General features: G+C 48.1%; 1 pseudogene; it reads left to right on the top strand.

The window, feature by feature from the left end:
* On the top strand, positions 1 to 23105 carry LOC147670621 (uncharacterized; annotated as a pseudogene).
* The last annotated feature ends 3910 nt before the right edge of the window (positions 23106 to 27015 follow it).

The following is a 27015-nucleotide window of genomic DNA, read 5'->3' as shown; positions in this document are numbered from 1 at the left end:
TCAGTGAGAGCCCTCGCACGTGTCCAAACCATACTCAACTTAGGGGTGTGAACACCAAAAGGAAAAATGTATATGTGCCTAACGCATCAGCAGCCACACCCGTGCAGTGAATGTGGAAAGTGCGTCAGTAATTCATCGACCGTAATGATTCATCAGGGAATGCACACAGGAGAAAACCCACACGTGTGTAGCGAATGTGGGAGGAGCTTTACTCATTTATCAATCCTGCGGTACCATCAACGTATACATACAGGAGAAAAGCCGTACAGCTGCATTGAATGTGGGAATACCTTTACTCATTCATCAACACTAAAGAACCATGAGCGAACACATACTGGAGAAAAACCATATGTGTGCAGTGAATGTGGGAAGAGCTTTATTCAATCGACAGACCTAAGAAAACATCAGCGAACTCATACAGGAGAAAAACCTTACAGCTGCAGTGAATGTGGAAGTACCTTTACTCAATTATCAACTTTAACGAAGCATCAGCGAACACATACTGGAGAAAAACCATATGTATGTAGTGAATGTGGGAGGAGCTTTAGTCAGTCATCAAAACTAAAGATGCATCAGCGAACCCATACAGGAGAAAAACCATACAGCTGCAGTGAATGTGGAAGGACCTTTAGTCATTCATCACAACTAAAGATCCATCAGCGAACCCATACAGGAGAAAAACCATACAGCTGCAGTAAATGTGGAAGTACCTTTACTCAATCATCAAACCTAATGAAACATCAGCGCAAACATACTGGAGAAAAACCATATGTGTGCAGTGAATAGTGAATGTAGAAGGACCTTTAGTCAGTCATCACAACTAAAGATCCATCAGCGAACCCACACAGGAGAAAATCCATCCAGCTGCAGTGAATGTGGAAGTAAACAAACACATACTGGAGAAAAACTATTCATATGCAGTGAATGTGGTATGACCTTTAATCAGTCATGAGTACTTAAAGACCATCAGTGAACACATACTGGAAAAAAACATACAACTGAAGTGAATGTGAGAAGACCTTTACTCAGTAATCAAACCTAATGAAACATCAGCAAACACATATGGAAATAAAGACATAAGTGTGCAGTTTATGTGGGAGGCCCTTTCGTCAGTCATCACACCTCAAGAAATTTCAGCGAACACATAATGGAGAAACAACATTCAGCTGCAGTACATGTGAGAAGATTTTTCTTCAGCCATTAGAGCTGAAGATTCATCAGCAAGCACATACAGGAGAAAAAACATACACCTGCAGTGAATGAGGGAAAAGTCTGTCATCCATCAAGTCTAACAAGTCATTCGAGGATACACACAGGACATATGTTATACCACCTGCAGTGAATGTGGTCTGTTGAATATGGCCCGAGTATCACTGTTCAAAATGGTCATGCTTCCACATTTGCTGTACTTTTTTTCTCAACCTCCCAGTGACTGTTCTTTCCTGCTGGTTTCACCAGCTAGATACTTTGCTATGAGAGCTGATCAGGGATAAGGGCCAGCAGAGGGTCTCCTTAGAAAACTCTGCAGTGCCCCGTTGCAGAGGGTGGTTTAGGAGTGCCAAATTCTGAGTTATACTTCCTAGCCTCCCAAACACAGTGGGTTGTGCAGTAGTTGGACGGGCTGAGGCTAGAAGAGTTAGAACTGGCACAGATCACAGCACACACCAGCCGATTGTTGGCTAGACTGCTTAACCGAGCAGTTGAGATTGCTCGCCCGACCCTATTGCTGACTACTGCGTTGTAGTGCTGGAAGCACAATATAGTAAAGCCAAAAGGGACTCCCTAGTACGTGTCAGACTTACCCTTAGTGGGCCTACCACATGGGGACCCATTAACGTTTTCCACAGCTGAACAGCTATCAGCCTGAACGTGCACCTGAAAACCATTTCCTTAGGTATGGATCAACTTCTCATCGGGCAAGAATAACCTTTCACTAGATCAGTAAGGGAGACAGTTCATTATATGAGCAATTCCGGAGTTAACTGTAGGCTTTCAAACCCCAGGTCAGTAGGTCAAAATCACCATTTTAGTACCTACCCAAAGCAGGCATAAACATTTCATTCAGCAGGAATGACATTTCAGCACCCGAGAGTAACCTTTTTGGTAGGTTGAAGTAAGAACACTGGGGCAGGAAGAAACAGTTCATTTCCCAGCAATAAGCCTTTCTTATGTACTCCGGCATGAATAACCAAATCATCAAGCAGGGATGCGTATGCCTTTAGCTACACATCTCATTAGGTCAGCCTTAACCTTTCCCTAGTCAGGGATAAAACCTCTTCAGCATCACTCCGATTAGGAATAAGCATTTCCTGGATCAGGTCTACACATTTCATTAGGCAAGAGGAATAACGTTGCATTGCTCAGCAGTAAACATTTCACTGAGCAACTAAAGGCCTCCAGAAAACACTGCATTAGGCAGGAGTATAGAACCCTTCTTTACGCAGGAGTAAAACTTTTTATGGAAGATCAGGCAACTTCCCCATTATGCGGGACTAAACATTTCATTATCCGGGAGTAAACCTTTCAGTAATCCCTTTTTAGCCGGAATAAACATTTCCTTATGCAAAGATAAACATCTCAGGGGTAAACCAACATTCCATCCCCCAAGAATAAACAGGCCATTAAAGGAGAAAATCAGGCGGGAATAAGCACATTTCCTTAATCAGGAGCCAACAGGGCATTAAGCTGACTTATTCAGCAGAGGCAGACATTCCATTCAGTAAGTAACCCCTTTAGTAGGCAAATCATATCATTAAGCATAGGTAAGGCATTGACCCAGCAGGGTATTTCCCTCGTGGAACTCCGCTTCGGTTAAGAGGCAATCTGGCTAAAACAATTCCACAGTCAGGGACTACTTCCTCCGCAGACCAGTCACTCAAGGAGGAATTTGGGGTTCTTACCCAGTCCCTAGGGGCAACTGCCCCGTTCAGAGGGGGCTTCCTCTAAATAATTAGGGCCAACGGGGCCCAACAACACTGTTCCCCAGAGCGGGGGGGGTGATCTCAGTCCCTCCAACCCCCACTCCGGGAGTTACCTCACTCCTCGGCCCTCCCGGGCCCTTGCGACGGTGATGGCAAGCTGGGGGAGGGCTCGTTCTCTTCCCTGAGCCCTCCGATGTGCACCACTCTGTCTGGGCCGGTTACTGCACAGCAGGGCTACACAGGGCCACACAGGGCCCCGCGCTGCTGGTTAGTCGGGCGGAGGTTTCAGCTGGCCTCGGGAGGGAGGGATCCTTTCTAGGGAGCCCGCTCGCTCCGCTGCTCCTCCCGAGGCTGGTGCGAGCTCTTGAGCTCCTCCGGGGCGTCAGCACTGGCCCCTCTCCTGGTCCCGGGCCTCCAGAGGCTTCCCTGGGCCCAGGACCAATCAGAATGCAGTGATTGGGGAAAGCACGCCTGGGCCGCCAATGACAGCACGGCCCTCAGGCGGGCCCACCTCCCTTCCAGTAGTAGGCCTCAATGACGGGGCGCGGCCGGAGTCCCCTGTCACGTGATGGGGGTATTCTTTGCCTCCAAGGCCTTGACAGCCTCTCCGTGATCCCGCAGCGGCCCTTCTCATACTCCGGGGCGGCGCGGGGTTAGATCCCGGACAAGGCAGGACGACGGCGGTGAGTTTTCCTCTTACGGGGGTCACGGCGCTTCAGGCCGGAGAGCTCCTGGGAGGCTATAGCGCCTCGGGGCCACAGCACTGGGGACGTTGGGCTTCACAGCCCCTCACGGCAGTCCTGGCACCAGCACTTGGAGAACACGGTGCTTCAGGGGCAACAGCAGTTCGCGGGACACAACACGGCCCAGCACCCAGCAGCGGGGAATAATACAGCGCAGTGGGGAGGCACCGCAGGTCTGGAGAGGCCAGCGCTTGGTAGAGATAGCCAATCAACAGGTTAACAGGCTACAGCGCTTGGGCAGCTTCTTTAATAGCGCTTCAGGTCCTCCACGCCAGGGCACAAAGCAGAGCAGCACTCGGCAATTTCAGCACTTGGGCAGTTTCAGCAATAGCGCTTCATAGGTAGTTTATTTAAGTTGGAGGCAGATCACAGTTCAAACAGGACAGGCCACACGACAGTGGCAGATCAGCAAAGGGGACCCAGGTGGCATCAGGGAGCGCAGGGGGTGGCACAGCCCAATACCTGGTGTTTTCCCCAGTAGTCCTGTGGAAGTTAGACTTCTTCTTCGTGCTTGATGGATTTGGCGCCCTTGTGGATAGTTCCTTGTTTCTTGAAGGGGGGTTGAGTTGAGGGCTGCTGACAGGATTCCCCAGCAGGTCACTGTAGATCAGAGGTCTTCAAACTTTTTGATGCCAAGACCCCCTTGTAAAACCTTTTTAGGGGTAAGGACCCCCTTCTGACAAAAGTTTCTAGAAACTGGTACTCCTCATCATCATCTTTTGACAACCATAAATGCGCCTGCTAGACCTCATCACATCCATCCATCATTCATCCACCCACACTTTCACACATCCATCCATCCTTTCATCCTTCCATCCATCCATCCTTCATCCATCCACCCTTTCATCTTTCCATCCATACATCCATCCTTTACCCATCCACCCTTCCATCCATCCACCCATCATTCATGCACCCACTTTTTCACACATCCATCCATCCATGCAACCTTTTATCCATCCATACATCAATCCACCCTTTCATCCTCCCATCCATACATGCATCCTTAATTCATCCACCCTTTCATCCATAAGTCCATCCACCCACCCTTTCATCCATCCACCCACCCATCATTCATCCTCCCACCTTTTCACACATCCATCCATGCATCATTCATCCATGCAACCTTTTATCCATCCATACATCCATCCATCGGTCCACCCTTTCATCCTTAAATCCATACATCTATCCTTCATCCATCTATTCTTCACCCATCCACCCTTTCATCCTTACATCCATCCATCCATCCTTCATCCACCCTTTCATCCTTCCATTCATACATCCATCCTTTACCCATCCACCCTTCCATCCATCCACCCATCATTCATCCACCCACATTTTTACACATCCATCCATCATTCATCCATGCAACCTTTTATCCATCCATACATCCATCCACCCTTTCATCCTCCCATTCATACATCTATCCATCATCCATCCACCCTTTCATCCATCCACCCACCCTTTCATCCATCCATCCACCCATCATTTATCCCCCTACCTTTTCACACATCCATCCATGTATCATTCATCCATGCAATCTTTTATCCATCCATACATCCATTCTTCATCCACCCACCCTTTCATCCATCCATCCACCCATCATTCATCCCCCCACCTTTTCACACATCCATCCATGCATCATTCATCCATGCAACCTTTTATCCATCCATACATCCATCCATCCTTCATCCGTCCACCCTTTCATCCTTCCTTCCATCCATCCACCCTTTCATCCATCCATCCTTCATCCGTCCACCCTTTCATCCTTACATCCATACATCTATCCTTCATCCATCTATCCTTCACCCATCCAACCTTTCATCCTTACATCCATACATCCATCCTTCATCCATCCACCCTTTCATCCTTCCATCCATACATCCATCCTTTACCCATCCACCCTTCCATCCATCCACCCATCATTCATCCACCCACATTTTCACACATCCATCCATCATTCATCCATGCAACCTTTTATCCATACATACATCCATCCACCCATTCATCCTCCCATCCATACATCGATCCATCATCCATCCACCCTTTCATCTATCCACCCACCCGCCCTTTCATCCATCCACCCATCATTCATCCCCCACCTTTTCACACACCCATCCATGCATCATTCATCCATGCAATCTTTTATCCATCCATACATCCATCGTTCATCCATCCACCCTTTCATCCATCCATTCACCCATCATTCATCTACCCATCTTTTCACACATCCATCCATCCATCCATCATTCATCCATGCAACCTTTTATCCATCCATACATCCTTCATCCAGCTACCCTTCCATCCTTCCTTCCACCCTTTCATCCATCCACCCTTTCATCCACCCATTCATCATTCATCCACCCACCTTTTCACACATCCACCCATCCTTCATCCTTACATCCATCCATCCACCCATCATTCATTCACCCACCTTTTCTGTGCCTTTCTCATGGGGGAGGGGGGGGGTCAGTATCTCTCTGCGTGTTTTTCCTTCTTTCCCGATCATGGGACGGCATCTCTGTGCCTCCCTGCTGGTGGCGGGGGATGTGTCACGGGACCCACAGCTCCAGGGCCCTCATTTATGAGAAATGACGCATCGGTGCGTGAAAGCAGCGATGCATCACTTCTCAGTGCGCACTCCTTGCGACATTCCTGATGCGTCATATTTAAAGTATGACGCATCATGTCGCAAGGAGTTACAGATACGTCAGTATTTCTGACGTATCTGCAAGCGCAAAAGTGACGCATTGCTGGAGTGTGTCACAAAAGTGACGCAACTCCAGCAATGCGTCCTTTCACATGGGGAATGCCCCATGTGAAAGGGCTTGCGTCAGTCTTACGCTTGCTGTGAGGCAGGCGCAAGATTTTGACGCAACAGCGTCCTAAAAGTGACGCAGTGAAATCTCATAGATTTCACTGCGTCACTATTATGAGGCTTTTTGCGGGGGAACGTCCCCTCTGCATACATTATACCTGACGCAGGTATAATGTGGCGCAGGGGTTTAAAAAGTGACGCATCTACCTAGATGCGTCACTTTTTAAATATGGCGCAACGAGGCACATTTTTTACCCCGCTGGTGCGTCACAAAAAGTGATGCACCAGCGGCGTAAAAGTGGCGCAGGGGCTCATAAATGAGGCCCCAGGCGCGCAAAATCCATTGACCTCAAAGGGCAGGCTACACTACAGCCTGCTCCCCCAGCTCCCCTCCCCGACTTCCCCCAGCTCGAAACGGCTTCAGGGACACATACAGCCACACCCGAGTACTTGACAAGTCTTTTACTTGTTAATGAGGCTTCGATGTTTTTCACACCTCGGTGTGAATTAGGCCTCGCCATAAGCACCCTCATCAGCCCAAGCCAGGGACAGAATCTGCGACCCCCTTCAAAGGACTCCACGACCCCCCTGGGGGTCGCGCCCCACAGATTGAAGACCTCTGCTGTAGATGGTCCCTGGGTTCCCCTACCGCCGGGCCAGATCCATGGGCTAGTTTAAGGTACCTCACTCTACTTGGAAGGCAGAACCTAAGCCCTGTCACTCCCAGTGGCATAGGTCCCTGACTAGGCGCTACCACCTAAATCTCCTGCGTGGGTCCCCCAGGTCAGTGATGCCCCAACTGACTGGAAAGTTTCCCTCCCTTTCTTTATATAGCGACAGTTTGCAGTTGGCAGTGGCAGTTGGTGTCACCTCCCCTGTTCTAGAAGGTTCCAGGAGCTTCCTCATTCTAGCTATGGGCAGGTTGGCAGGCTGGTTTCGCAACATTGTTTAAGGGTTCCAGCCAGCTCCTGGCTACTAGAGTGCGTCAACGAGACCACGCTGCAGTAGCAGGGGTCAGTGGCAGCCATGTTGGGGGAAGAGGGCACCTGCACCTTAGCATTGATTTTAATAATACACAGGGCATCTCAACCTCACAGGGCCTATACAACTTTATTACGAGGGGAGGAACATCGTGAATTAGGGGAGCGAAAAGCTAAACATTTTAGGGAAAAGGGCCAAGTCCAACAGGGACTGTTACCAACAAAACACCCATGTCCCTTTCAGGGAATTAGTTGCAGGCCCTTGCTTACAGGATGGTCAGTTCCTCGGGGATGAGGCCCTGGTTCACACTTTCAGAGGACTTTGGAGAGGAGGCCGTGAGGAAAACAAGACACATAAAGTACTGCCTTCCCTACTCACCCGGGCACAACCAAGCATTTAGTGAAGTGGTTCTATAGCTCGCTGTCAGAGATGACCAGTTAACCTCTGTCAAGGTTGCGCCAGCGGTGGGAGACTGTTTTATATCGAGATATTTCGAGCTCCTAGTGAAATAAGATCTTAGCCTACTCTAAAATGGTCTCAAACACTAGATTAAAGTACATGCAGTTTAACTCTTTGCATATGACCTACATGGCGCCCCATGAAGTGCAAGTAGTCTATGGTGGCGACCCGCGATGCTGTCTGAGATTTTGTGAACAGACTTGCGAATGCACCATATTGCATCAGTTCTGGGATGCAGTATTGGCAACACTGAGTGACACACTAGGATGCACACTTGACTCCACTGCTGAGGTCTGTCTTTTAGGACTTTTCCCTCGATCACCCAAACGGAAGATTGGAAATAGGTTTCTTGATCTGGCCTTGGTACTGGCCAGAAGGAGGATAGCAATGGCCTGGAAGTCTATTGGTGGGCCTGTGGTAGGTACCTGGATGAGAGATGTGACTCAGTGGGGAGGGGCAGAGGGAGGAGTTCTACTTAGAGAGGAATCAGGGGAGATAAGATGACGTCGCATAGCAGAGCAGTGGAAGGAGGTCATTGACTCCATGCAACACCCTGAACGAGATTCGGTGTGAAAGACAGAGGTGAGATACGGACCGGTGGAGGCACACACTTGTAGTTGGGGTGACTGGCAGAAGGGTAGACCATTGCTAACGATACAGAGTAGACTTTACGCTAATAGTAGATTCCAACTTTACAAATGTAAATTAATGTAAATGTCCAGTATTTGTAAAGCGCAAACCATTACCCAAAGGTGTCAAGGCGCTGGGGGCCCTCGGGAAGATTAAGCAAGCTATTGCCCAGGGTCACATGGTGCTGGGCTGATCTGCCGCCGGGCCCGGAGATTGAATCGTGAGCCCCCGGGTTCCGGAGTCAGTTGTCCTGGCCGCTGCACCACACCTCTTCCACCCAAATGTAATGAGGTACGAGAGACACCTACCCCCCAGGCTCCCACACAAACATGATTATACTGGGGAAGCCATATGAAATGTATGTTTTAAGATGAGGCCCTAGACCGCACTCACTCTACCCACTGGCTCCACCTTGACCACTTCTAGATCAGTAGTTTATTGTGGCCGCCATGCATTAGTTCTTTTGAAAGTTAAATTAGTTGAGACATATACTGTAAGCACCCCCTCAGATATACCCTTCTCAAATGAGGTTAGGTCTTTGTGACGGGGTCAAGAGGAATCGGCAACAGGCGGGTCTTAGTTTTAACAGGTTTTATTGTGTTGTACAAGTGGTCAGTACACTTCTTCCTTAAAGAAGTATTCCGTCGTAGAGATCTACTTCTACTCGGCCTCCTGTGATGACGTTCAGATGAATCGAGTCGTCGAAATACCTCCGGACTCCGTCGAGGCTTTACGTCTGGGTCCGTTTTGTCTCTCGGATTAAACAGACAGAAATAGTCTTTCGTGAGAGGGGTGCTTTACTTATATCTACGTGAAGGGGAAAGGGAGTGAGGACACATTAACCCTTGTAACATTCTTTGTGTCGGACTACTGGAAGTGCAGGATAGTGCTCGGGGAAAGGTACACCGGGTCAAGGAAGGATCAGGGTTGATTAGGCGAACCGCCCTTACGTCCCACCCAGTTCCGGATAGTATTGCGTACCTGAATTAGCCACACACCTTCCCTGGGTGTGTGGCGGGGCGACTCATAAAGTCGTTGGCCACCTGGCTTCACGTCCGTTCTTGAGATCACAGCTTCCTCACACTCAGAGTCTTTCTTCCTTTCTGCCTCCACGTCCGTACTCCTCCGCTCCTCGTCAGCTTCTCTCCGCACGTCTTCTTCACACCTGGTGCTGGCGTTCCTCCGTATAAGACGTCTCCGCCTCACCATACAGCCCCGCCCACTCCTCTGCTGTATCCTCGTTAAAGGGCCAGTGTCTCTCCTCGCTCTCTTGCGTGCTGTCTGTGGTCTCGACGTTCTGTGAAGGGTAGAAGAGGGGTGTTGAAGAGGGAACAATGTCCTGCAATGTCTCTTTAAAGTATACGGGGTCATCCTGTACTGTCACTCTGTTACAGTCTTCTTAAAAACTTTATGCAATAGCTGGATAACGCATTGCATTGGCACGCACCACAGTGGTAAACCCAAAGCCGTCGAGCTGCATGATATTTTGCGCATTGTATCTATTATACATGTCAGATAACCCGTATTAAATGGAACGGCTATACACCAGAAGCTTGATGACGTCTACTACTTGCAAAATATGTTTTGATTGGGGGGTGACCTATTCAATGCTGTAAATGCACCTGTCTAACTGTTATTATCAATAAAAATATGTTGGAAAAAAAAGTCTTTGCCGTTCAAGAAGCTAAAATTGCCACACTCTGACTATGTTTAATCCAACGTGGCCTCAGCCCCATCGAAGGGTATCCCGTTGGAAGCTTTAAAAACCCACCATCCGCAGGATTTTGTTCTAAAGAAAAACCTAAACGCTCTGCGGATTTGGTTGAATTGGAAACTCGCCAGAGGGCCTTAGAAGCGCTGTTTGCTCTTGATCCCATCCCTCCCCTTCAACGTAATATGCTTTAGACGCTGCAACACTTACAACAACTCCTTATGGGTGAGGCCAAGGAAATCTGGATGGCGTTGCAGCACCGGATTTGCCAGTCGGGGGACAAATCAAGCAAAATGCTCCATAGGCTATGCCAGGCAGTGAGGTCCCCTGCGGGCATCCCGTGGCTGAAAGGTGCAGATGGTATCCTGCGCTCGTCCCCTGGGGCGGTGGTTGGAGAGTTTGCACATTATGTCTCCTCACTCTACGCATGCCAAGATCAGTTATCGGAGGCCTTAATAGCCGAATTCCTAAGAGAGATTCTCCCGGAAAGCTCACAGATCTGGTGCAGGAAAACTTGATGCCCCCATCACAACAGATGAGCTCAGTGCAGTGCTGGCCGCTATGTGCCCAGGGCGGGGCCCCGGCCCCAATGGATTCCCCATGGAGTTCCTTGGACCACACATGAACACATTAGCTCCACACCTTTTGGAGGCAATGCATGAAGCTCTTGATCAAGGCATGTTGGATTTTTGTTGTTTTGGTCTTGTTTAGTTTAGATAAAGATACTTTATTTTCTAAACTGGTATGGTGTCCTTTTCTAATACTGTGTATTAGAAAAATAAGAGGAACCCCTTGCTTCCCAAAGGAATAGGGTATAATATAACAGTATTATAAGAGTTTTATCCTTTCTCTGTCACTATCACCCTCTGCATTCTCTGGTCTCACTGCCAAAGAATGCAGAGCAGAGGGTGTGAGTGACAGAGAATGAGTGGAATTGTTTGAATATATAGCAAACCGGTATATTTTCCCCAAAGGATAAAACTCTTGTAGTACTGTTTTCACTGTGTTTCTGTGAGGGTTGGTACAAATACTTTGCACATTGTCTTTAGGATAAGCGTGTCTGCTCGAGCCAAGCTACCAAGGTGGTGAGCAGGGGTTATCTAAAGTGTTTATCCCCTTACCCTAAGTAAAAGCAAGGGTCCCTATTAGAACGAAAGTACCTACCTCTATGAACTAGAGAGCCTCATTTCTAATACTGGTGGTCAGCAGTGAGGATTTGATCCTGTATTTGTACTTGACCCACATCACTAGTTTAAAGCAGACCACCACGCAACCACATACTGTGTTTTGTTTATGGTTCTATTTTTGAGTAACCCTTAAAATATCCACGCATCATGTCTCAAAAGGGTAAACCAGCAGGAAGTTGTTGCAGAACTGGAGTTTGATATTGAAATGTTATGTAGTTACAAAGTAGGTCCACTCAAGCAGTTATGCAGGGACTTTGGATGTCCAATGAAGAGCAGCTCCAGGAAGGAGGAGCTACAGAAGGCCATTAGAGCCTGGTGGGAGCCCAGAGAGGCTGGGGTGCAGAGGATGCAGAGGTGGACGAGAATGCACAAGGGGATGGTTTCAGATCACAGGATCTGCCTGTGGGAAGAGCAGCCTCTAGGGCCGGCAGCAATCATTTCTCTAGCAGTTTTTCCCCAGAGGAACTGGAGGAGAACCAAAGGGTCCGGGCACAGGAGCTAGAAGTCCTGAGGATCAAAACACAGCAGATTGAAATGGAAATCCAGGCCAAGGCAGAGGAGAGCAGGAGAGCTTATGCCTTGGAAGAAAGGACATTTGTTGGACGTGGCCCTTCTGGCAGGTTCACCCCTGAACTTTTTGCCTTTTAGTATTACATAATTATAATGATTTCTGGTCTTTGCACTGTGGCGCAGTGCAACATGTGTGCGCTCTCTGAGTGCATGTGTGAAGTTGGCCTGCCCTCCAATAGGAATGCATGGGGAATGTATGTGTCCATGGTAATTCCTGATGCATGGGGAGTGCAGGTGCGAGTTTGGTATGTGCGGACTCGTGTGATTAAATGCTGCTCGATGATGTGTTCGGCATTATTGTGTCTAGTGTGGAAGTGCCACTTCTAGAAGTTGGCCTGTCTGTGCAGTGAATGTGCTGGCTTGTGATTGACTGGGGCTGGCTGGTGTGCCAGGCTCCTGGAGTCAGGATGGGGCTGCCCCGGTGGTGAATGGGAGATCTGCATGTTGATGGCTGGGGAGGAGTGCACCTGGGACCTGAATAGGGCTGGGATTTCCCCTCACAATGCTGGCTCCACTCCCTGTGGTGTGTCTGATGTCCCTGACCCATCCTTTGAATAGGCAGAGGGGCCTGAGCAAAACAAAGTGCTCAGGAACCAGTTGTATCTGGTCCACCCCTTGCCTGCCTCTTTAGACAAAGGAATTGTGTGTATAAAAAGAGGCTTTGACCTCTTGTAAAATGTTCTTGTTTCTGACTGGAATCTACCAGGGGCGTGCTGCTGCTGGAGCCCAGGGGAAGGCTTGTCTCCCTGGGCCCTGCCCAGCCCCTGGATATCCTGGATACCTGTAAAGCTCTCTCCCTGTGGGGCCCTTCTGCCTTACCTGGGGGGGACTGGAGGACTTTTTCTTTACTAGGAGCTGCCTGCTCCATTTCCCTGCCCCAGGACCCCTTGGACTCCCCAGCGCCTTGAGAGCGCTTTACTTTTCCTTTCTGGGCAGAGCGCTGTCGTTTTCCCTCGGAGGGAAGCGCTCCTGCCCTTTGTATGCCCGCATTTGTATTTTTAAAACTCTGGTGCCTACCCCGATTATGGCTGCAGTTATATTTTTATTTAAGGGTGCCACCCCTTTTCAAATGCGCCTTAACGGGTGCCCACCCCGTTTCTACGGTTGTTTTGACTTTCGAGGGTGCCTACCCCTCTCTGTGCCCCGTTAAAACCACCGCCGTGGCCCTCACGCCGCAAAAATAGGAACTCGGGGCAGGACTTACGGTTTTGCAAGGAAGTCCCGCCCGTCGCCGCGCTGTGATTGGCTGGTTCCTGTCTGATTAGGGAACTGCTGCTCCGGAGCCACGAAGGCTCCACATAGAGTCCCGGTCCCGAGATGTGGGACCGGGTGAAGAGCGGGCACATGGTGAAGGCGGGGTTCCCATGAGGAGAGAGAGCCCCACCGAGCCCTACCGCCGCCCCAGGAATCCTGCCGAGCCCGGTAAGTGAGGGCTGGGCAGGAGGAGCACGGCCGCATGAGTTCTTGAGAGACCCCCCCCCCCCCAAAGAAGGGGGGCATTTCGGGAGGTAGAGTGACCCCGGCTGGCAGCGGGCCACTCCCCCCAGTTGACATGATTTGCTTAGAGCCTAGGGGGCTCCACCGTGTTGTGTAATCTGTGTTTCTAGAGCCTGGAAGGCTCCCACATGCGCAGTCTTTGTCCTGAGGGCTAGCGAGAGCCCCCCCTGTCGCAGTTTTGTCCTCAGCTGCCCAGCAAGTAGTGGGCAGCTGCTACGTTTAGGTTTTGGTGCAGTGGCGCAACCTGGACTTTGATGTGAGTTATGTGCTACATGTGATTTCTGAGCTAAATGTGATTTATGTGCTATTATGATTTATGCACTAACGCTTTGGGTGTTAGGAAATGTACTGTGTGTAGTATGTTTTGCGCACCCCTTGTTCTGACACCTCTGAATGTGGTTTTATGCATCATGTGTGAAGTTTCTGGCCTATACCCCTAAATGTATTTTTATGCTCAGGTGGTTGTTTTTCATAGTATAGGTTATACTAGTGAGTTCATGGTTCCCTGCGTGATATTGTCCTAAGGTGGTTATGGTTGCGTAGGTGATACTTACCTGTTACCAGTGGTTACTGGTTGATTATTGTTCTATGTTCTAAGCGCTATTCCTTCAAGTATCCTATGTTCTACCAAGTGCTAGTTCTAAAAGTGCTTATTCCTGACAGTGGTCCATGTGGCCCTGTACCATGTATATTATCCCCTGTAAATTCCGCCCGTGCCTATGGCACATTGTAAAGTGTGTGTTTCCCATCTAATGTGTTTGGTATAATACAAAGGCTATTTTTATATAACCTTGTGTGGAGTTCCTTTTGTGGGGGGCCTAGGATGTTGTTGCTGGGGGTGTGTGCGCAAATGCTTTACACATTGCCTCCGAGATAAGCCTGACTGCTCGTGCCAAGCTACCAAGGGGGTGAGCAGGGGTTATCTTTGGCGGGGGACTTCCTTGCCATGACTAGAGTGGCGGTTTCTACCTGGCATTGGCGCAAACCTTAGCCAACCAGAAATCCCATTTCTAACAACTTTGATCTTGCCATATGAGCTGAGAATGAGAGAGCTCAATGTGGAGTTTGCGAGGCTTGAGGCCCTGAGTGTCTCAACCAAGCAAAAAGAGACGTGTGTAGCTGAGGAAGTGAGCTTGGCTGGTTTGGATGTGGAGTCCAGCTCAAATGGCAGCAGCAAAAGGGTGTTATCTAGTGCTGAGGGAAAAGTACACACACCCAGAGATGTGGCACCTGACTTGAGGGAGGGGGTTAACTTACACCAGGGGGTTCAGGTTTATGAGGTAGCTCCAGTGGTGTGCAGTGTCCCTGAAGGGAATAGGGGAACTGGCATAGGGGATCATGTTCCTTGTGGTGGGAGGGACACTCTGCTGACTCTAGATGAGAGGTGCAGGGAGAGGGGCTCCCCATGGTAAAAGTCCTGGTATGTATGTGCAGAGACCGCCCAGAAGAGTGTGGCTTGAGTGACAGAGACAGTCAGACACGATCTTGCTAGTCTCAGGAGAGTGATGTGGAGTACTTGTGTGAGGCACTAGATGGCTAGGCAAAGGGTAGCTTGGTTAACACTGTGGGCTGTGTGATTCAGTTGTTGGAGAGCATATTTTAAGTCCCTGTTTTCCAGAGCTACGCCAACACTTGGTGAAGTTCTCTGACTCCAGGGAGCTTGCACTGGAGGCGGGTATTTTGGTGGATTCCAGAGAGTCTGAAGAAGCTTTTGGGAGTGATCCTGAAGGGAAGGGGGTGGCTCAGTTTTTCCCCAACCAAGTGAAGTAGGCGAGGTTTGTGGTGGCCCAGATAGGTCCCAGTGTAGTGGGAGGGGTGTAGGTTCCCACGCCCTGTCTCAGAGGAGAAGGAGTGGGCTGTGTCCCAAGGTGGCCGAAACCCAGTCCCAGGACCTGGTTGGTTTCATAAGTGAACACCGGGAGGGGGGCCTAGTCTGTGCCGGGAGGCCATTTCCTGAGGGGGATCCCAAAGTGTCTGGTGGACAAGGGGGGGGCTGCTGTAACAAGCATCCCACCAGTTCTGGTGTCTGGCAGCACAGCTCCAGTGGGGAGGGTTCATGAGTCCAGAGAAAAGGGTAAGAGGTGACGCAGTCCCAAGTGGAATGACCAATGGGTCATGGGTTGCCAGCTCTGAGGTCAGAGTACCCCAAGACTGACCCTGGTGAGGCCACTTCTGGCCTTGGGGTCATGCTCAGTTAAGTGGACAGCAGGCTGGAGATCTGCGCCAGGCAGACTCTCTCACCACTCATGAGGAGTGCGTTTCCCTTGGAGGGGGGGGGTGTACTCCCCCGGAAGTCCTGGGTTGCCAGGCACAGCCTGGGTTGGAGGACCAGGTTCTGGGTGTCCCCCCTGATCTGGAAGAAGGGGTGACCGCTAACAGCGCCCCCACCAAATTGTTTTCTGCGGGTACCGTTACAGGTGGAAGGGTGCAGAGCCCCAGGGAGGAAGACAGGGTATGGGAGAGCCCACCCTAGTCTCTTGTCAAGCCGCAGGGAACAGACGCTGGGCTATTGTCAGGATGCCATACCTGACTTGGCTCGAGGGAGAGTGGAGAAAAGGTGCCAGGCACCTGGGGCTACTGCCCCCCCCCCCACTTTATGACACCACTGAGGTTATTGAGGCCTGAAAGGCCTGCAGCCTTGCTCTTGTTATTGACAGCTGGAAGTGGCCACGGTGGCTGGTTGTCCTGGTAGTGGACTGGGCCAAACCACTCTGTTTGCCATGTGGGTACTGTCTAGCTGTTGGGACACCTCTGTGAGCAAAGTAAGTTTAGGCATTGCACAGATGGGGTCCCCGGGTAAAGAGAAGGGTCCTCCATGGGTTAGCCTAGTGGGCCCTGAGAGTATGAATAGAGGGATACAACTGGGTTCAGGAAGGCGTAGAACAGGAATAGACCCTGCTGTTTTGGCCAGGTTCCATGTTCTGTCACCCCAAGCCGGGAAGCCCATTGCAGTATTGATTGGTCTACCCTGGCTTTAGGCTGGAAGGGGGTTGTGTTTGAAATGGCCCTTTTTGCAGGGTTTTCCCCTGATCAGTGCTAAAGTGCATATGCTCTCTGTGTAAATTGTTATTGTGATTGGTTATCCATGATTGGCGTCTTTGTTTTACCAGTAGGTCCCTATTAATTTGCACTGTGTGCCAGGGCTGGTAAATTAAATGCTACTAGTATGCCTGTAGCACTGATTGTGCCACCCGCATGAGTAGTCCTGAAAAGATCTCAGGCCTGTCACTGCATTGCATGCGCGCAGTTTAACTGCCATGTTGACTTGGCAAGTGCACCCACTTGTCAGGCCCTAACCATCCCTTTTCTTACAAATAGGGCACCTATATGGTAGGACCAAGGTATCCCCTGGGCAGGGTGCAGTGTAAGTGAAAGGTATGACGTACTGGTGTGTGTAACGTCTGATAGTGAAATACTGGCAATTTAATTTTGCACTATTGAAAGGCTATATTGCCCCACAGGACAGAATGGGGAATGCTTTGTGACATTTTACAAGCATATCTTCCCATAGGGATAAGATGGAAAAATGGAGTTTGGTATCTCTTAACTCAGATTTTGATCACACATCTTTTAGTAAAGATGGTTTTTAAATTGTGTGTTTGAAAATACCACTTTTAGAAAGTGGCTATTTTCTTGTTCAACCATCCTGTGTGCCTCTGCCTGTTTGTAGATTGACTGTCTGGCTTTGGAGTGACAGGGGCTGGGGTGGTGCAGTGGCTCCAGGCGACTGGATGAGGCAGCACTCGGCTGAATATCCCTGATCTGCATTTGAAGAGGTGGGAGAATAGCACCTGTACCTGAATAGGGCTGTGCATGCCTTCCACAATGCTGGCTCCACCCCCTTGAGGTGTGTCTGGAGCCAAGGCTCACACTGACAATGGATGTTGTTGTGCACTAGCAGGGTACCCCCCCCCCCCCCAGAACTGGTTTGAACTGGTCTCCGAGCCCCTTGCACAAGGAGAACAAATAATTATGGGGTATAAGTATCAGACCCCATACTACAGACTTTAGATCATTCCTGGAATTCAAGAGGAACCTTTACCAAGGAGAACAGCTGGAGATACTGAGGAGAAGTACTGCCCTTGCTGTGTGTCTGTGGTTGGCTTGCAGTTGCTGTTTCTGTCAAGGAAGGGAGAAGGACTTTGCTGTGTGCTGTGTCTCCTGCTTGAAGGAGATCTCCAAGGGCCTGAAGTGAGCTGGCTTCCTGTTCAGAAGTCTCAGGGACACAAAGACTTCACCCCCAGCTCCCCTGAACTCTGCTGTTGTGAGTACTGACCTGCCTTGAGGTGCCTGTGCCAGTTTTTGGGCCTCTGGAGTTTGTTGCTGTTTGGGAGCTGGAAGAAAGAAGAAGCGTGAAGAACTACAGAAATGGATGCACCGCTCTTCTTGCAGCTGTTTTCTCTTCGCATCTCCATGGTGTGAGAAGAATTTCCATGCATCGCCGTGCCGCTGCGAAAACCATTGCAGCGCCTGTCACTGTTGCAAGAATCGACGCATCGAGGGATCGCAGCTGAATAGGACCGACGCAGCTCAAATCGGCGCCGCCACATCGATTGCTGCATCATACCTGTGCGGTGCGCTTTCCAGGGGCATCACCTGCAAACCGGAAACATCATAAAGCATTGACGCATCACCCCCCCATACAGACCGGATTCGACGCAACTCGTCCTCTGCTTGTCGCTGAACTGTCGCATCACCACCCCATGCTCCCAGGAGAGTCTCATCTCTTTGTTTTCATACTCTGCGGCTGCTTGAGAACTTCTTGAAACCTTTTGAAAGTCATATTTTTAACTGTGTATGTTGGATTTTTGTTGTGTTGGTCTTGTTTAGTTTAGATAAAGATACTTTAATTTTCTAAACTGGTGTGGTATCCTTTAGTGGTGTTTTCACTGTGTTACTGCGAGTGTTGGTACAAAAACTTTACACATTGTCTTTGGGATAAGTCTGTCTGCTGGTGCCAAGCTACCAAGGGGGTAGGTAGGGGTTAACTAAAGTGTGTACCCTCTTACCTTGACTAGAAACAAGGGTCCCTATTAGTACAAAGATACCTCCTCTGCCAACTAGAGACCCCCATTTCTAAGACTTATGCAATATCGACACGTCTGAAAAGTAAATTAATGTAATCAAGAAATGCGTCCAATTACATTCTGTAATACTGTTGTTTGAACACACTGCAGTGAAATGAAATAAAAAATGTATACATATATGTGCAATGCTCTACGCTGGAGCTGTGCAGAGGGTGCAGCGTTGCATAGGGAAGAAGTAAGAGGACTGCCCAAGACACCAATAGCACTCGAATGGGAGACTATGTTAGAAGAGCTGAAGTCCACTGATATAGATATAGATGTTTAGCTGTGTTGTGTGCCAACTGGTAACATGTCATGCCCATGCCTCAACCCAATGTGTAATACAGAGATACTGTATATATAATCACATGCAAATTGAGACTTTGGTATGGTGCAAATGGTTCTGGGATAATGTAAAAACGGAATTGTGACCAGGGATGTTTGGGGAGGGAGGAAGTTACGAGGGTTGAAAGTTATCAAGAAGAGTACATATTCCATGTTCCACTCAACTGTTGGGAATGTAATAAGTTCAGGTATTACGTTGACACTGGCGGAGATCCTTGGAATATTGTCGTAGGTATGAACAAATAAAATGATTAGTGGTTATTGTGTAATACGATTGCATGAAACAAATAACTTGTGAAAGGAACATTGTATGAATATGTGATAAAAATGAAAATTAATAAAATATGTTTGAAAAAAATATATATGCAATTCTCCTATTTAGTGCCATCGCCGCAATGCAATAGTTGGCCGTGTGTCTTGTATATCGAGGCTCTTTAAAGTTATAAGAAAGTGCCTCGCCTGCCCTTCATTGCAGTACTGCAGTCATTGCTGGGCTGTCGGTTGAAGGTACTGACATCAAAGAGTTGCAAAAGTGAGAGTGCTAATACATAAATGGCATCCTCACTGCCACAAAATGAACTTTAAAAAGAAATGTTAGAAACTATATTATGAAAGTTGATTACACTGGAGAGCCCTAGCGACAGGTCCCAAAACTAGCATTCATGGACATCTTTTCTGCAACCTATTGTCTACTTATTTACCATTTTCTGATCCGACTGTATTTTCTTTCATCACCTATCCTCTAATTCTTAAAATGTTTTTTACTATTATTTGCCTGAAGTTGCTTGGTGATTTGGATATACCCTTCTATAGTTGAGTGAGATGCATCACCTCATTGCCTTATGTATAGATGACCTGCCAGCTCTTCAGATCTTTAAGTAAACATTGCCAGCATGCATTTAACTCAGACATGTTCTAAATAAGCTCACTCGGTCTGAGTGCAGGCTCCAGGATCCCAATGCTCAGTATTCTGCAATAGTATACCTCTCTTCCTTTATTACAGGTTTGGGAACTATGCTGTTGTTCCTTAACCTCCGTATATCCATTTAATAACATTCCAAGCAACAATCTATGCTTTTCTGTGCTTTGCCACTGGACTTTGTTTCTTGTTGTGGAGATTTGTTGATGCTTGTACTAGGTTTTTCTGATCTAGAGTACAGAGGGGAGTGGTTAATGTAATACAAATACTTTCTTGTTTAATTCAAAAGAATCTAGTTAAATTATGTTTGAGAGCTCTTAAACATATTGCAATATAAATATAATTAATTACATTTAATAAAAAATTTTTATATAGTTTTTGTAGAAATATTATTTTTACTCCACACACTTACGCTTGAGTGATTTCAGATCTCTTTTATCCAACAGGGAGTTGACTTATGAACACACAACACACAAAAAAGTCCTGAAGAATGAAGAAAATACTAAAATGCTAGCAAGTATTTAAAAGAGATCTTGAAGATAAAGACTCAATATTTCAGAGACTGTTGAAGCCAGTAATAGCAGAGATATCACACATCAGCAGATAAAACTCAATAAGAAATAAGGCAAGACCAACCCACGGGATGAAGAGTCTGATCAAAGAGACATCATGTGATGGAACGACAATGGTCTCTTCATCCTTCATGTGGACACAGTGAATAAATGCATATTCCACCCTCTATATCTGCTTCAGGAGGATCCTCTCCTTCCTACTGCACCGTCCAAAATTCACCCTGGTACTTGCAACAGAGTCATCACACCTCGATTGCTACATCGACATTCTAAAGTGGCTTACCAAAAAATCTTTGGCAACTGGGAAATTATCCAAAAACACAGCTGATTGCCTCAGTTTGACTAAAGACACAATAGCCACTTTACTCTTGCCCTTGGCTGCTATACCAGCTCATGATCGAAGAGAGCTTTCCCTGCAAGGCTGCCTAGCTAAGACTCTGCTCCAAGAATTAATATTGAAGCCGCCGTCTATCCACTGAGGATCAACAATTTGGTAGCAGACGTCTCTATTAAAAGACATCCTGCCTCTGGAGCACCCTTCCTCTTGCCCTGAGACCTGAAGATGACTTACTGAAATTACAAGGTGCACCAGATCCGCTCAACACAAAGACTGGATTTTTCGTCTACTCAGATCTGAACCCCAGATATACTCCACCCACTGACTGGCCTACATTTATTTATATAATTATCCTCTGGTGTGGTTTTGATAGAAGCAAGTCCCAGTACAGCTCAAACCACAGAAAGTCGAGAAGTTGGTCCATGGCATAACCAGAAGTAAATTGTGAGCCAAAGAACTGATGATTGAAAGGAAGGGGTGCTGGCCTAACATGTTCTGATTTTTCAATGTAGTTAGTTCTTACCCTAACAACTCTCTGCTGGCTCTGGCTAGGTTTGTGAAATACAAATGTCACATACTTAAAATCATACTGCAGAAAAGTAAAGATGACCAGGAGTGAAGAGGCAAAGATGACCATGGTGTGAGTGTGACAATAAATTAGTGATATCTCAACTCTACTGTTATTTTATTTAGCATGTTTAGGGATCCATGACTCTGGAATTAGCTTTACGTTTCATCAGCCACGATGACCAGTCATCAGTGAGAGGCCTCGCACATGTCAAAACCATACTCACCTTAGGGGTGTGAACACCAAAAGGAAAAATGTATATGTGCCTAACGCATCAGCAGCCACACCCATGCAGTGAATGTGCAAAGTGTGTCAGTAATTCATCTACTGTAATGATTCATCGGGGAATGCACACAGGAGAAACCCCATACGAGTGCAGCAAATGTGGGAGGAGCTTTAACCAGTTATCAATCCTAAGGTACCATCAGCGTATACATACAGGAGAAAAGCCGTACAGCTGCAGTGAATGTGGGAAGACCTTAACACATTTATCAACACTAAAGAACCATGAGCGAACACATACTGGAGAAAAGCCATGCGTGTGCAGTGAATGTGGAAAGAGCTTTATTCAATCATCAGACCTAAGGAAACATCAGCGAACTCATAACGGAGAAAAACCTTACAGCTGCAGTGAATGTGGAAGTACCTTTAGCCAATCATCACACCTAAAGAAACATCAGCGAACACATACTGGAGAAAAACCATATGTATGCAGTGAATGTGGGAGGAGCTCTACTACTTTATCAGAACTAAGGGTCCATCAGCGATTACATACAGGAGAAAAGCCGTACAGCTGCAGTGAATGTGGGAAGGCCTTTTCTCATTCATCAAATCTAGCGAGCCATCAGCGAACACATACTGGAGAAAAACCATATGTATGCAGTGAATGTGAGAGGAGCTTTAATACTTCATCATACCTAAGGGTCCATCAGCGATTACATACAGGCAAAAAGCCGTACAGCTGCAGTGTATGTGGGAAGGCCTTTTCTCATTCATCAAATCTAGCTAGCCATCAGCGAACACATACTGGAGAAAAACCATACTTATGCAGTGAATGTGGAAGGAACTTTAGTCAGTCATCAAATCTAAAGATCCATCAGCGAACCCATATAGGAGAAAAGCCGTACAGCTGCAGTGAATGTGGGCAGGCCTTTGCTCATTCAGCAACACTAAAGAATCATCAGCAAAAACATACTGGAAACTAACTACGTGTGCAGTGAATGTGGGAGGAGCTTTAATACTTTATCATACCTAAGGGTCCATCAGCGATTACATACAGGAGAAAAGCCGTACAGCTGCAGTGAATGTGAGAAGACCTTTAAACGTTCATCAACACTAAAGAACCATCAGCGAACACATACTGGAGAAAAACCATACTTGTGCAGTGAATGTGGAAGGAACTTTAGTCAGTCATCAAAACTAAAGATCCATCAGCGAACCCACACAGGAGAAAAACCATCCAGCTGCAGTGAATGTGGAAGTATCTTTACTCATTTATCAAACTTGATGAATCACCAGCAAACACATACTGGAGAAAAACTATACATATGCAGTGAATGTGGGAAGACCTTTAATCGGTCATGAGTACTTAAGGACCATCAGCGAACACATACAGGAGAAACAAGCATTGGTAATGCAAAGGTCTCGCAGTAGGAAAGTTAGAGCTATAGGTGTTATTTTTTTTATTTATGTGTTGTTTTTTCTAAAAAGCTAAATTAATAGCTTTATTTTTCACAAAGCCAATAGTTATAATTTTTGTAAATGTGACACCTCTAGCATTTGTAAAGCAACATGTTTTGTATTAACGTGACATATGTATTGATATAAAAAAAAATCAATGGCTTTAAATTTTTTTAAATAATTAATACGTAAATAAAACGGATTGTATTTTATATTGCTAATAGCTTAAAGTTTATGAAATATCTTTAGTGAAGATTATGTTTATTTTATTGTGGCGAAAATCCAAGAACAGAAGGGAAGTTTTAAGATTTAGTTTGACATTTTGAATAAATTTTGAAACATTGAGAAAACATATTTGAACTAGTGATGCTGTGTTGGCGCTGAGTGATGCTGTGGCGCTGAGTGATGCTGTGGCGTTGAGTGATGCTGTGGCGCTGAGTGATGCTGTGGCGCTGAGTGATGCTGTGGCGCTGAGTGATGCTGTGGCGCTGAGTGATGCTGTGGCGCTGAGTGATGCTGTGGCGTTGAGTGATGCTGTGGCGCTGAGTGATGCTGTGGCGTTGAGTGATGCTGTGGCGCTGAGTGATGCTGTGGCGCTGAGTGATGCTGTGGCGTTGAGTGATGCTGTGGCGCTGAGTGATGCTGTTGCGCTGAGTGATGCTGTGGTGGTGCTGAGTGGTGCTGTGGTGGTGCTGAGTGGTGCTGTGGTGGTGCTGTTTGATGTTGTGGTGGTGCTGAGTGATGCTGTGGTGGTGCTGAGTGATGCTGTGGTGGTGCTGAGTGATGCTGTGCCATTGAGTGATGCAGTGGCATTGAGTGATGCTGTAGTGTGGAGTAATGCTGTGGTGTTGAGTGATGTTGTGGCTTTTGTTGTTTTTGTGTCGTTGAGTGATGCTGTGGCATTTTTTGTTTTTGGCGTTGATGGATGCTGGCTTGTTTTCCATAATTCTATCCGCACTTGGCACGCCCTGGTCCTGAAGTCACTTATTAGTGCACACGGACACTGCTCTGATAGCTGGGTGGAGCACGGCAGGAAAGGATGGGGTGAAAAGAACTATTTAGAGGTGTGAACTAGCTTCCGTTACTGTGACCATCTAGCCTTGAAAAAGTCACTGTTGTGACGAAACACATGTCAACTGTTGCTTGTACCATCTAAGAGAAATACATAAACTTCTGAATAACATTGGAATTTGCAGTGTGGAACATGTCTCACAACCCCCCACAACCTATCCCCAGAGGAAATTGGAACAAAATCACCACCGCCCAGCTCTCCTCTTCGCTTCACCTAAACCCTCCTGCGAAATCATCGGACCCAAACCAAGCAGCCACCAACCTCACACAATGGATCACCCTCAGCGCCGACGAACTAGCACCCTTGAAAAACCATCAAATCAAGCAAGGTAGCAAAAAAGCCCCCTGGTTCAACAATGACCTTAAGAAATCCAAGAAACTCTGCCGCACCCTCGAGAAAGCCTGGAGAAAAAACCCAACCACTGACAACCTGGCTGTAGGAGAGTAGGGTCTGCAATCCTATGATCACCCAGATTTTTTGCTTTTGTTTCACTGGTTTACGACTTTCTCTGGCTGTGGGCCTGCCAATCAGACCCACAGCCTGGCTGTTCTCTCTCTAAATTACAACATGTACCCAGGTGCATTTACCAATTGGGACTGGGCCACCTTATCAGACCCTGTAACTCAGGGCATAGGTGTACCCAGGGCCTACCAGGGGCTGAAGCATGTATTATGCCACCCCTGGCTGGCCTCCTAAATTTGACACAACTGGCTGCATGACAGCTGGGGCAAAGTCGTGTAATCACCCTTTGCTGTAGATATAGTATACCTATATCTAGCCCTAAAATGGACACACAGATTCCTATCAGTCACTCCTATGGCAGGCCTTAACAATCCTGAAGGCAGAGTGCTTGGAATCGTGTGAGATGGTGCTCTGGCATGAGCTGAGCCTGTCTGCAGCTTGCGAAACCAAGTCCTAATAGCTGTTCCATGATATCGCATACCATATACTCTTAAGTGCATTATAATCCTCGCGGTTAAATGCTATCTTTGGTATGGCTTTATCAAAACATGTCGAGTAAGGTGTCATACGAATTGGAATACTAACCCCTCGCCAATTCTGGCGACTGGGTTAGCATTCCACCCTTCTAGAGGGACACGACATGTATGTAACTGTGAACCCCGGTTAAAGTTAAACGAAGCCTCAGCTCCACAAAATGGATGCTGCCACCACAGACACGAGTCTGACCCCCTGCAGCTGGGAGTCCTTCCAGGGAGGGGAGCCTGGACAAAGGGTTTCCTGTCGAGGGCGGTGCTAGCACCGTCCCAGACAGGGTTTTGTGTATCCTGGGTAGGCAGGGCTTTACAGGAAGGTGACTGCTGAGTGGCACCCCGGTGCTCACTACGCATAGGCCGGTCAGAACCAGTTCCAGGGGCACACCAGCCCCTGGCCTGGGGGAAGTCCGGCATGGGAGAGGGGTGTAACCACCCCCCTCCTAGTCCCACCCATAGGCAGAACCTAGTCACCGGGTCAGCCCCCTTTTTTAGTAAAAAGATAGGAGCGGGCCCCCTGTTAAAATTAGATCATCTTTGGAATCAAGACACGACTTTCTGCGAAAGGACATCAAGATTTCCTTCTTCAAGATTCTCCCTTGTGGCTAAGGAGTAGTCACCCTGCATCCGCAGGCACCATCCTAAGAACACTGCGGTCTGCTGCAAGTCCTTCCTCCGGAATCCGACTGCCCAGCTCGACGAGACCCGGCTTCCCTGGCACCTCTGACCTCTACTCACCTCTACAGCCAAGCTGAGAACCGTGAGTGCGACGAGACCTCGAGGGACCGATGATCGCCAAGACTGCACGACTTCTTTGCAACAAGCCCACCGTGTGCTCCACTGGTGAGTGCTTTGGGGTCCGAGAAGCCCCCACCCTGAGCAGCTCCAGCACCGAAGATCAGCCCTCCAGCATCTCCACGATCTGCGTGGGGCCCTTCTGCTTTTGCCTGCTCACCGCGTTGTGTGGCTACTAGCCGGCTGGCTTGTGGCCTTCTTCACGACGCCCGACGACATCACTGCTGCTGGTCTGGTTGCTCCAGACTGGCCCTTGCTTCCTTGCAACAGAGAAGCACCCCGGACCCTCCTGGTCCACTCCAGACGCCATTTTGAGTCCACCGCGTGGGCTTGAATTTGCCAAGGCTTTGTTGCCCAATCCTGGGTCCAGCGACGCCGACAGCTTCATCCATCGTGGGACAGCTCGCTCCTCCATCCTGGTCGCCGACAACGCCTCCTGGTCCGTGAGATCTGCAGAGCACAGCGTCACCCACTCACCTAGTTGAGGTGACTACCATCCGGTGCCCTCCTGGTGCCACCTGACTACTGGCTAGTAGTCACGAACTTGGTCCCCTCTGCTTTCAGGTATCGTCCATCTTCAAGATCCAGGCTTGGATCACTCCGAACTCTCTTCACTGGTCGCCTGCCAGCATCTTTTCTTCAGGCTCCTGGTCCGTCTACGAGGATTCCCAACGTCTTTTCAGACCTATGCAGCTGCAGCCCCTGGGCTAGGTAACTTCGGCATTTCGGTGCCCCAGCATAGCCTCACTATCCAAGGGTCAGAATCCACTTTCGTTTTCCTCCTACCAGGTCGGGTTCGCCCGAGAACACTAACTCTGTGAAATCTAGCTACCATAGACTTTGTCCCGCATCACGCGTGAGAGTGCACACTCTGCACCCGAGTCCCCTGGGCCTCCTAGAAGTAATCTAAAGATTCTATAGTCAAGTCCTAGCGATTCCAAAGCCTATTAGTACTGTACTTACCTGCTAGTAATTTCGCATTCCACTTCCAGAGTATATGGTTTTCCGTGCCCCTCGGGCATTTGTATATATTGTGCTAACTTAAGTATTTTCGTAAGAGTTTTGTTTTGTGCGAAGTACCCTGTCCTCATAAAGAGTACAGGGCTGTTGTGATTCTTAATAAATATATTGTTTATTTTCATAACACTTGTGTGG

The sequence above is a fragment of the Lissotriton vulgaris genome, unplaced genomic scaffold, assembly GCF_964263255.1.
Source record: "Lissotriton vulgaris unplaced genomic scaffold, aLisVul1.2 SCAFFOLD_519, whole genome shotgun sequence".
Taxonomy (NCBI): Eukaryota; Metazoa; Chordata; class Amphibia; order Caudata; family Salamandridae; genus Lissotriton; species Lissotriton vulgaris.
The sequence above is the reverse complement of the archived record's forward strand: the minus strand, read 5'-3'. Positions and strand labels throughout refer to the sequence as shown.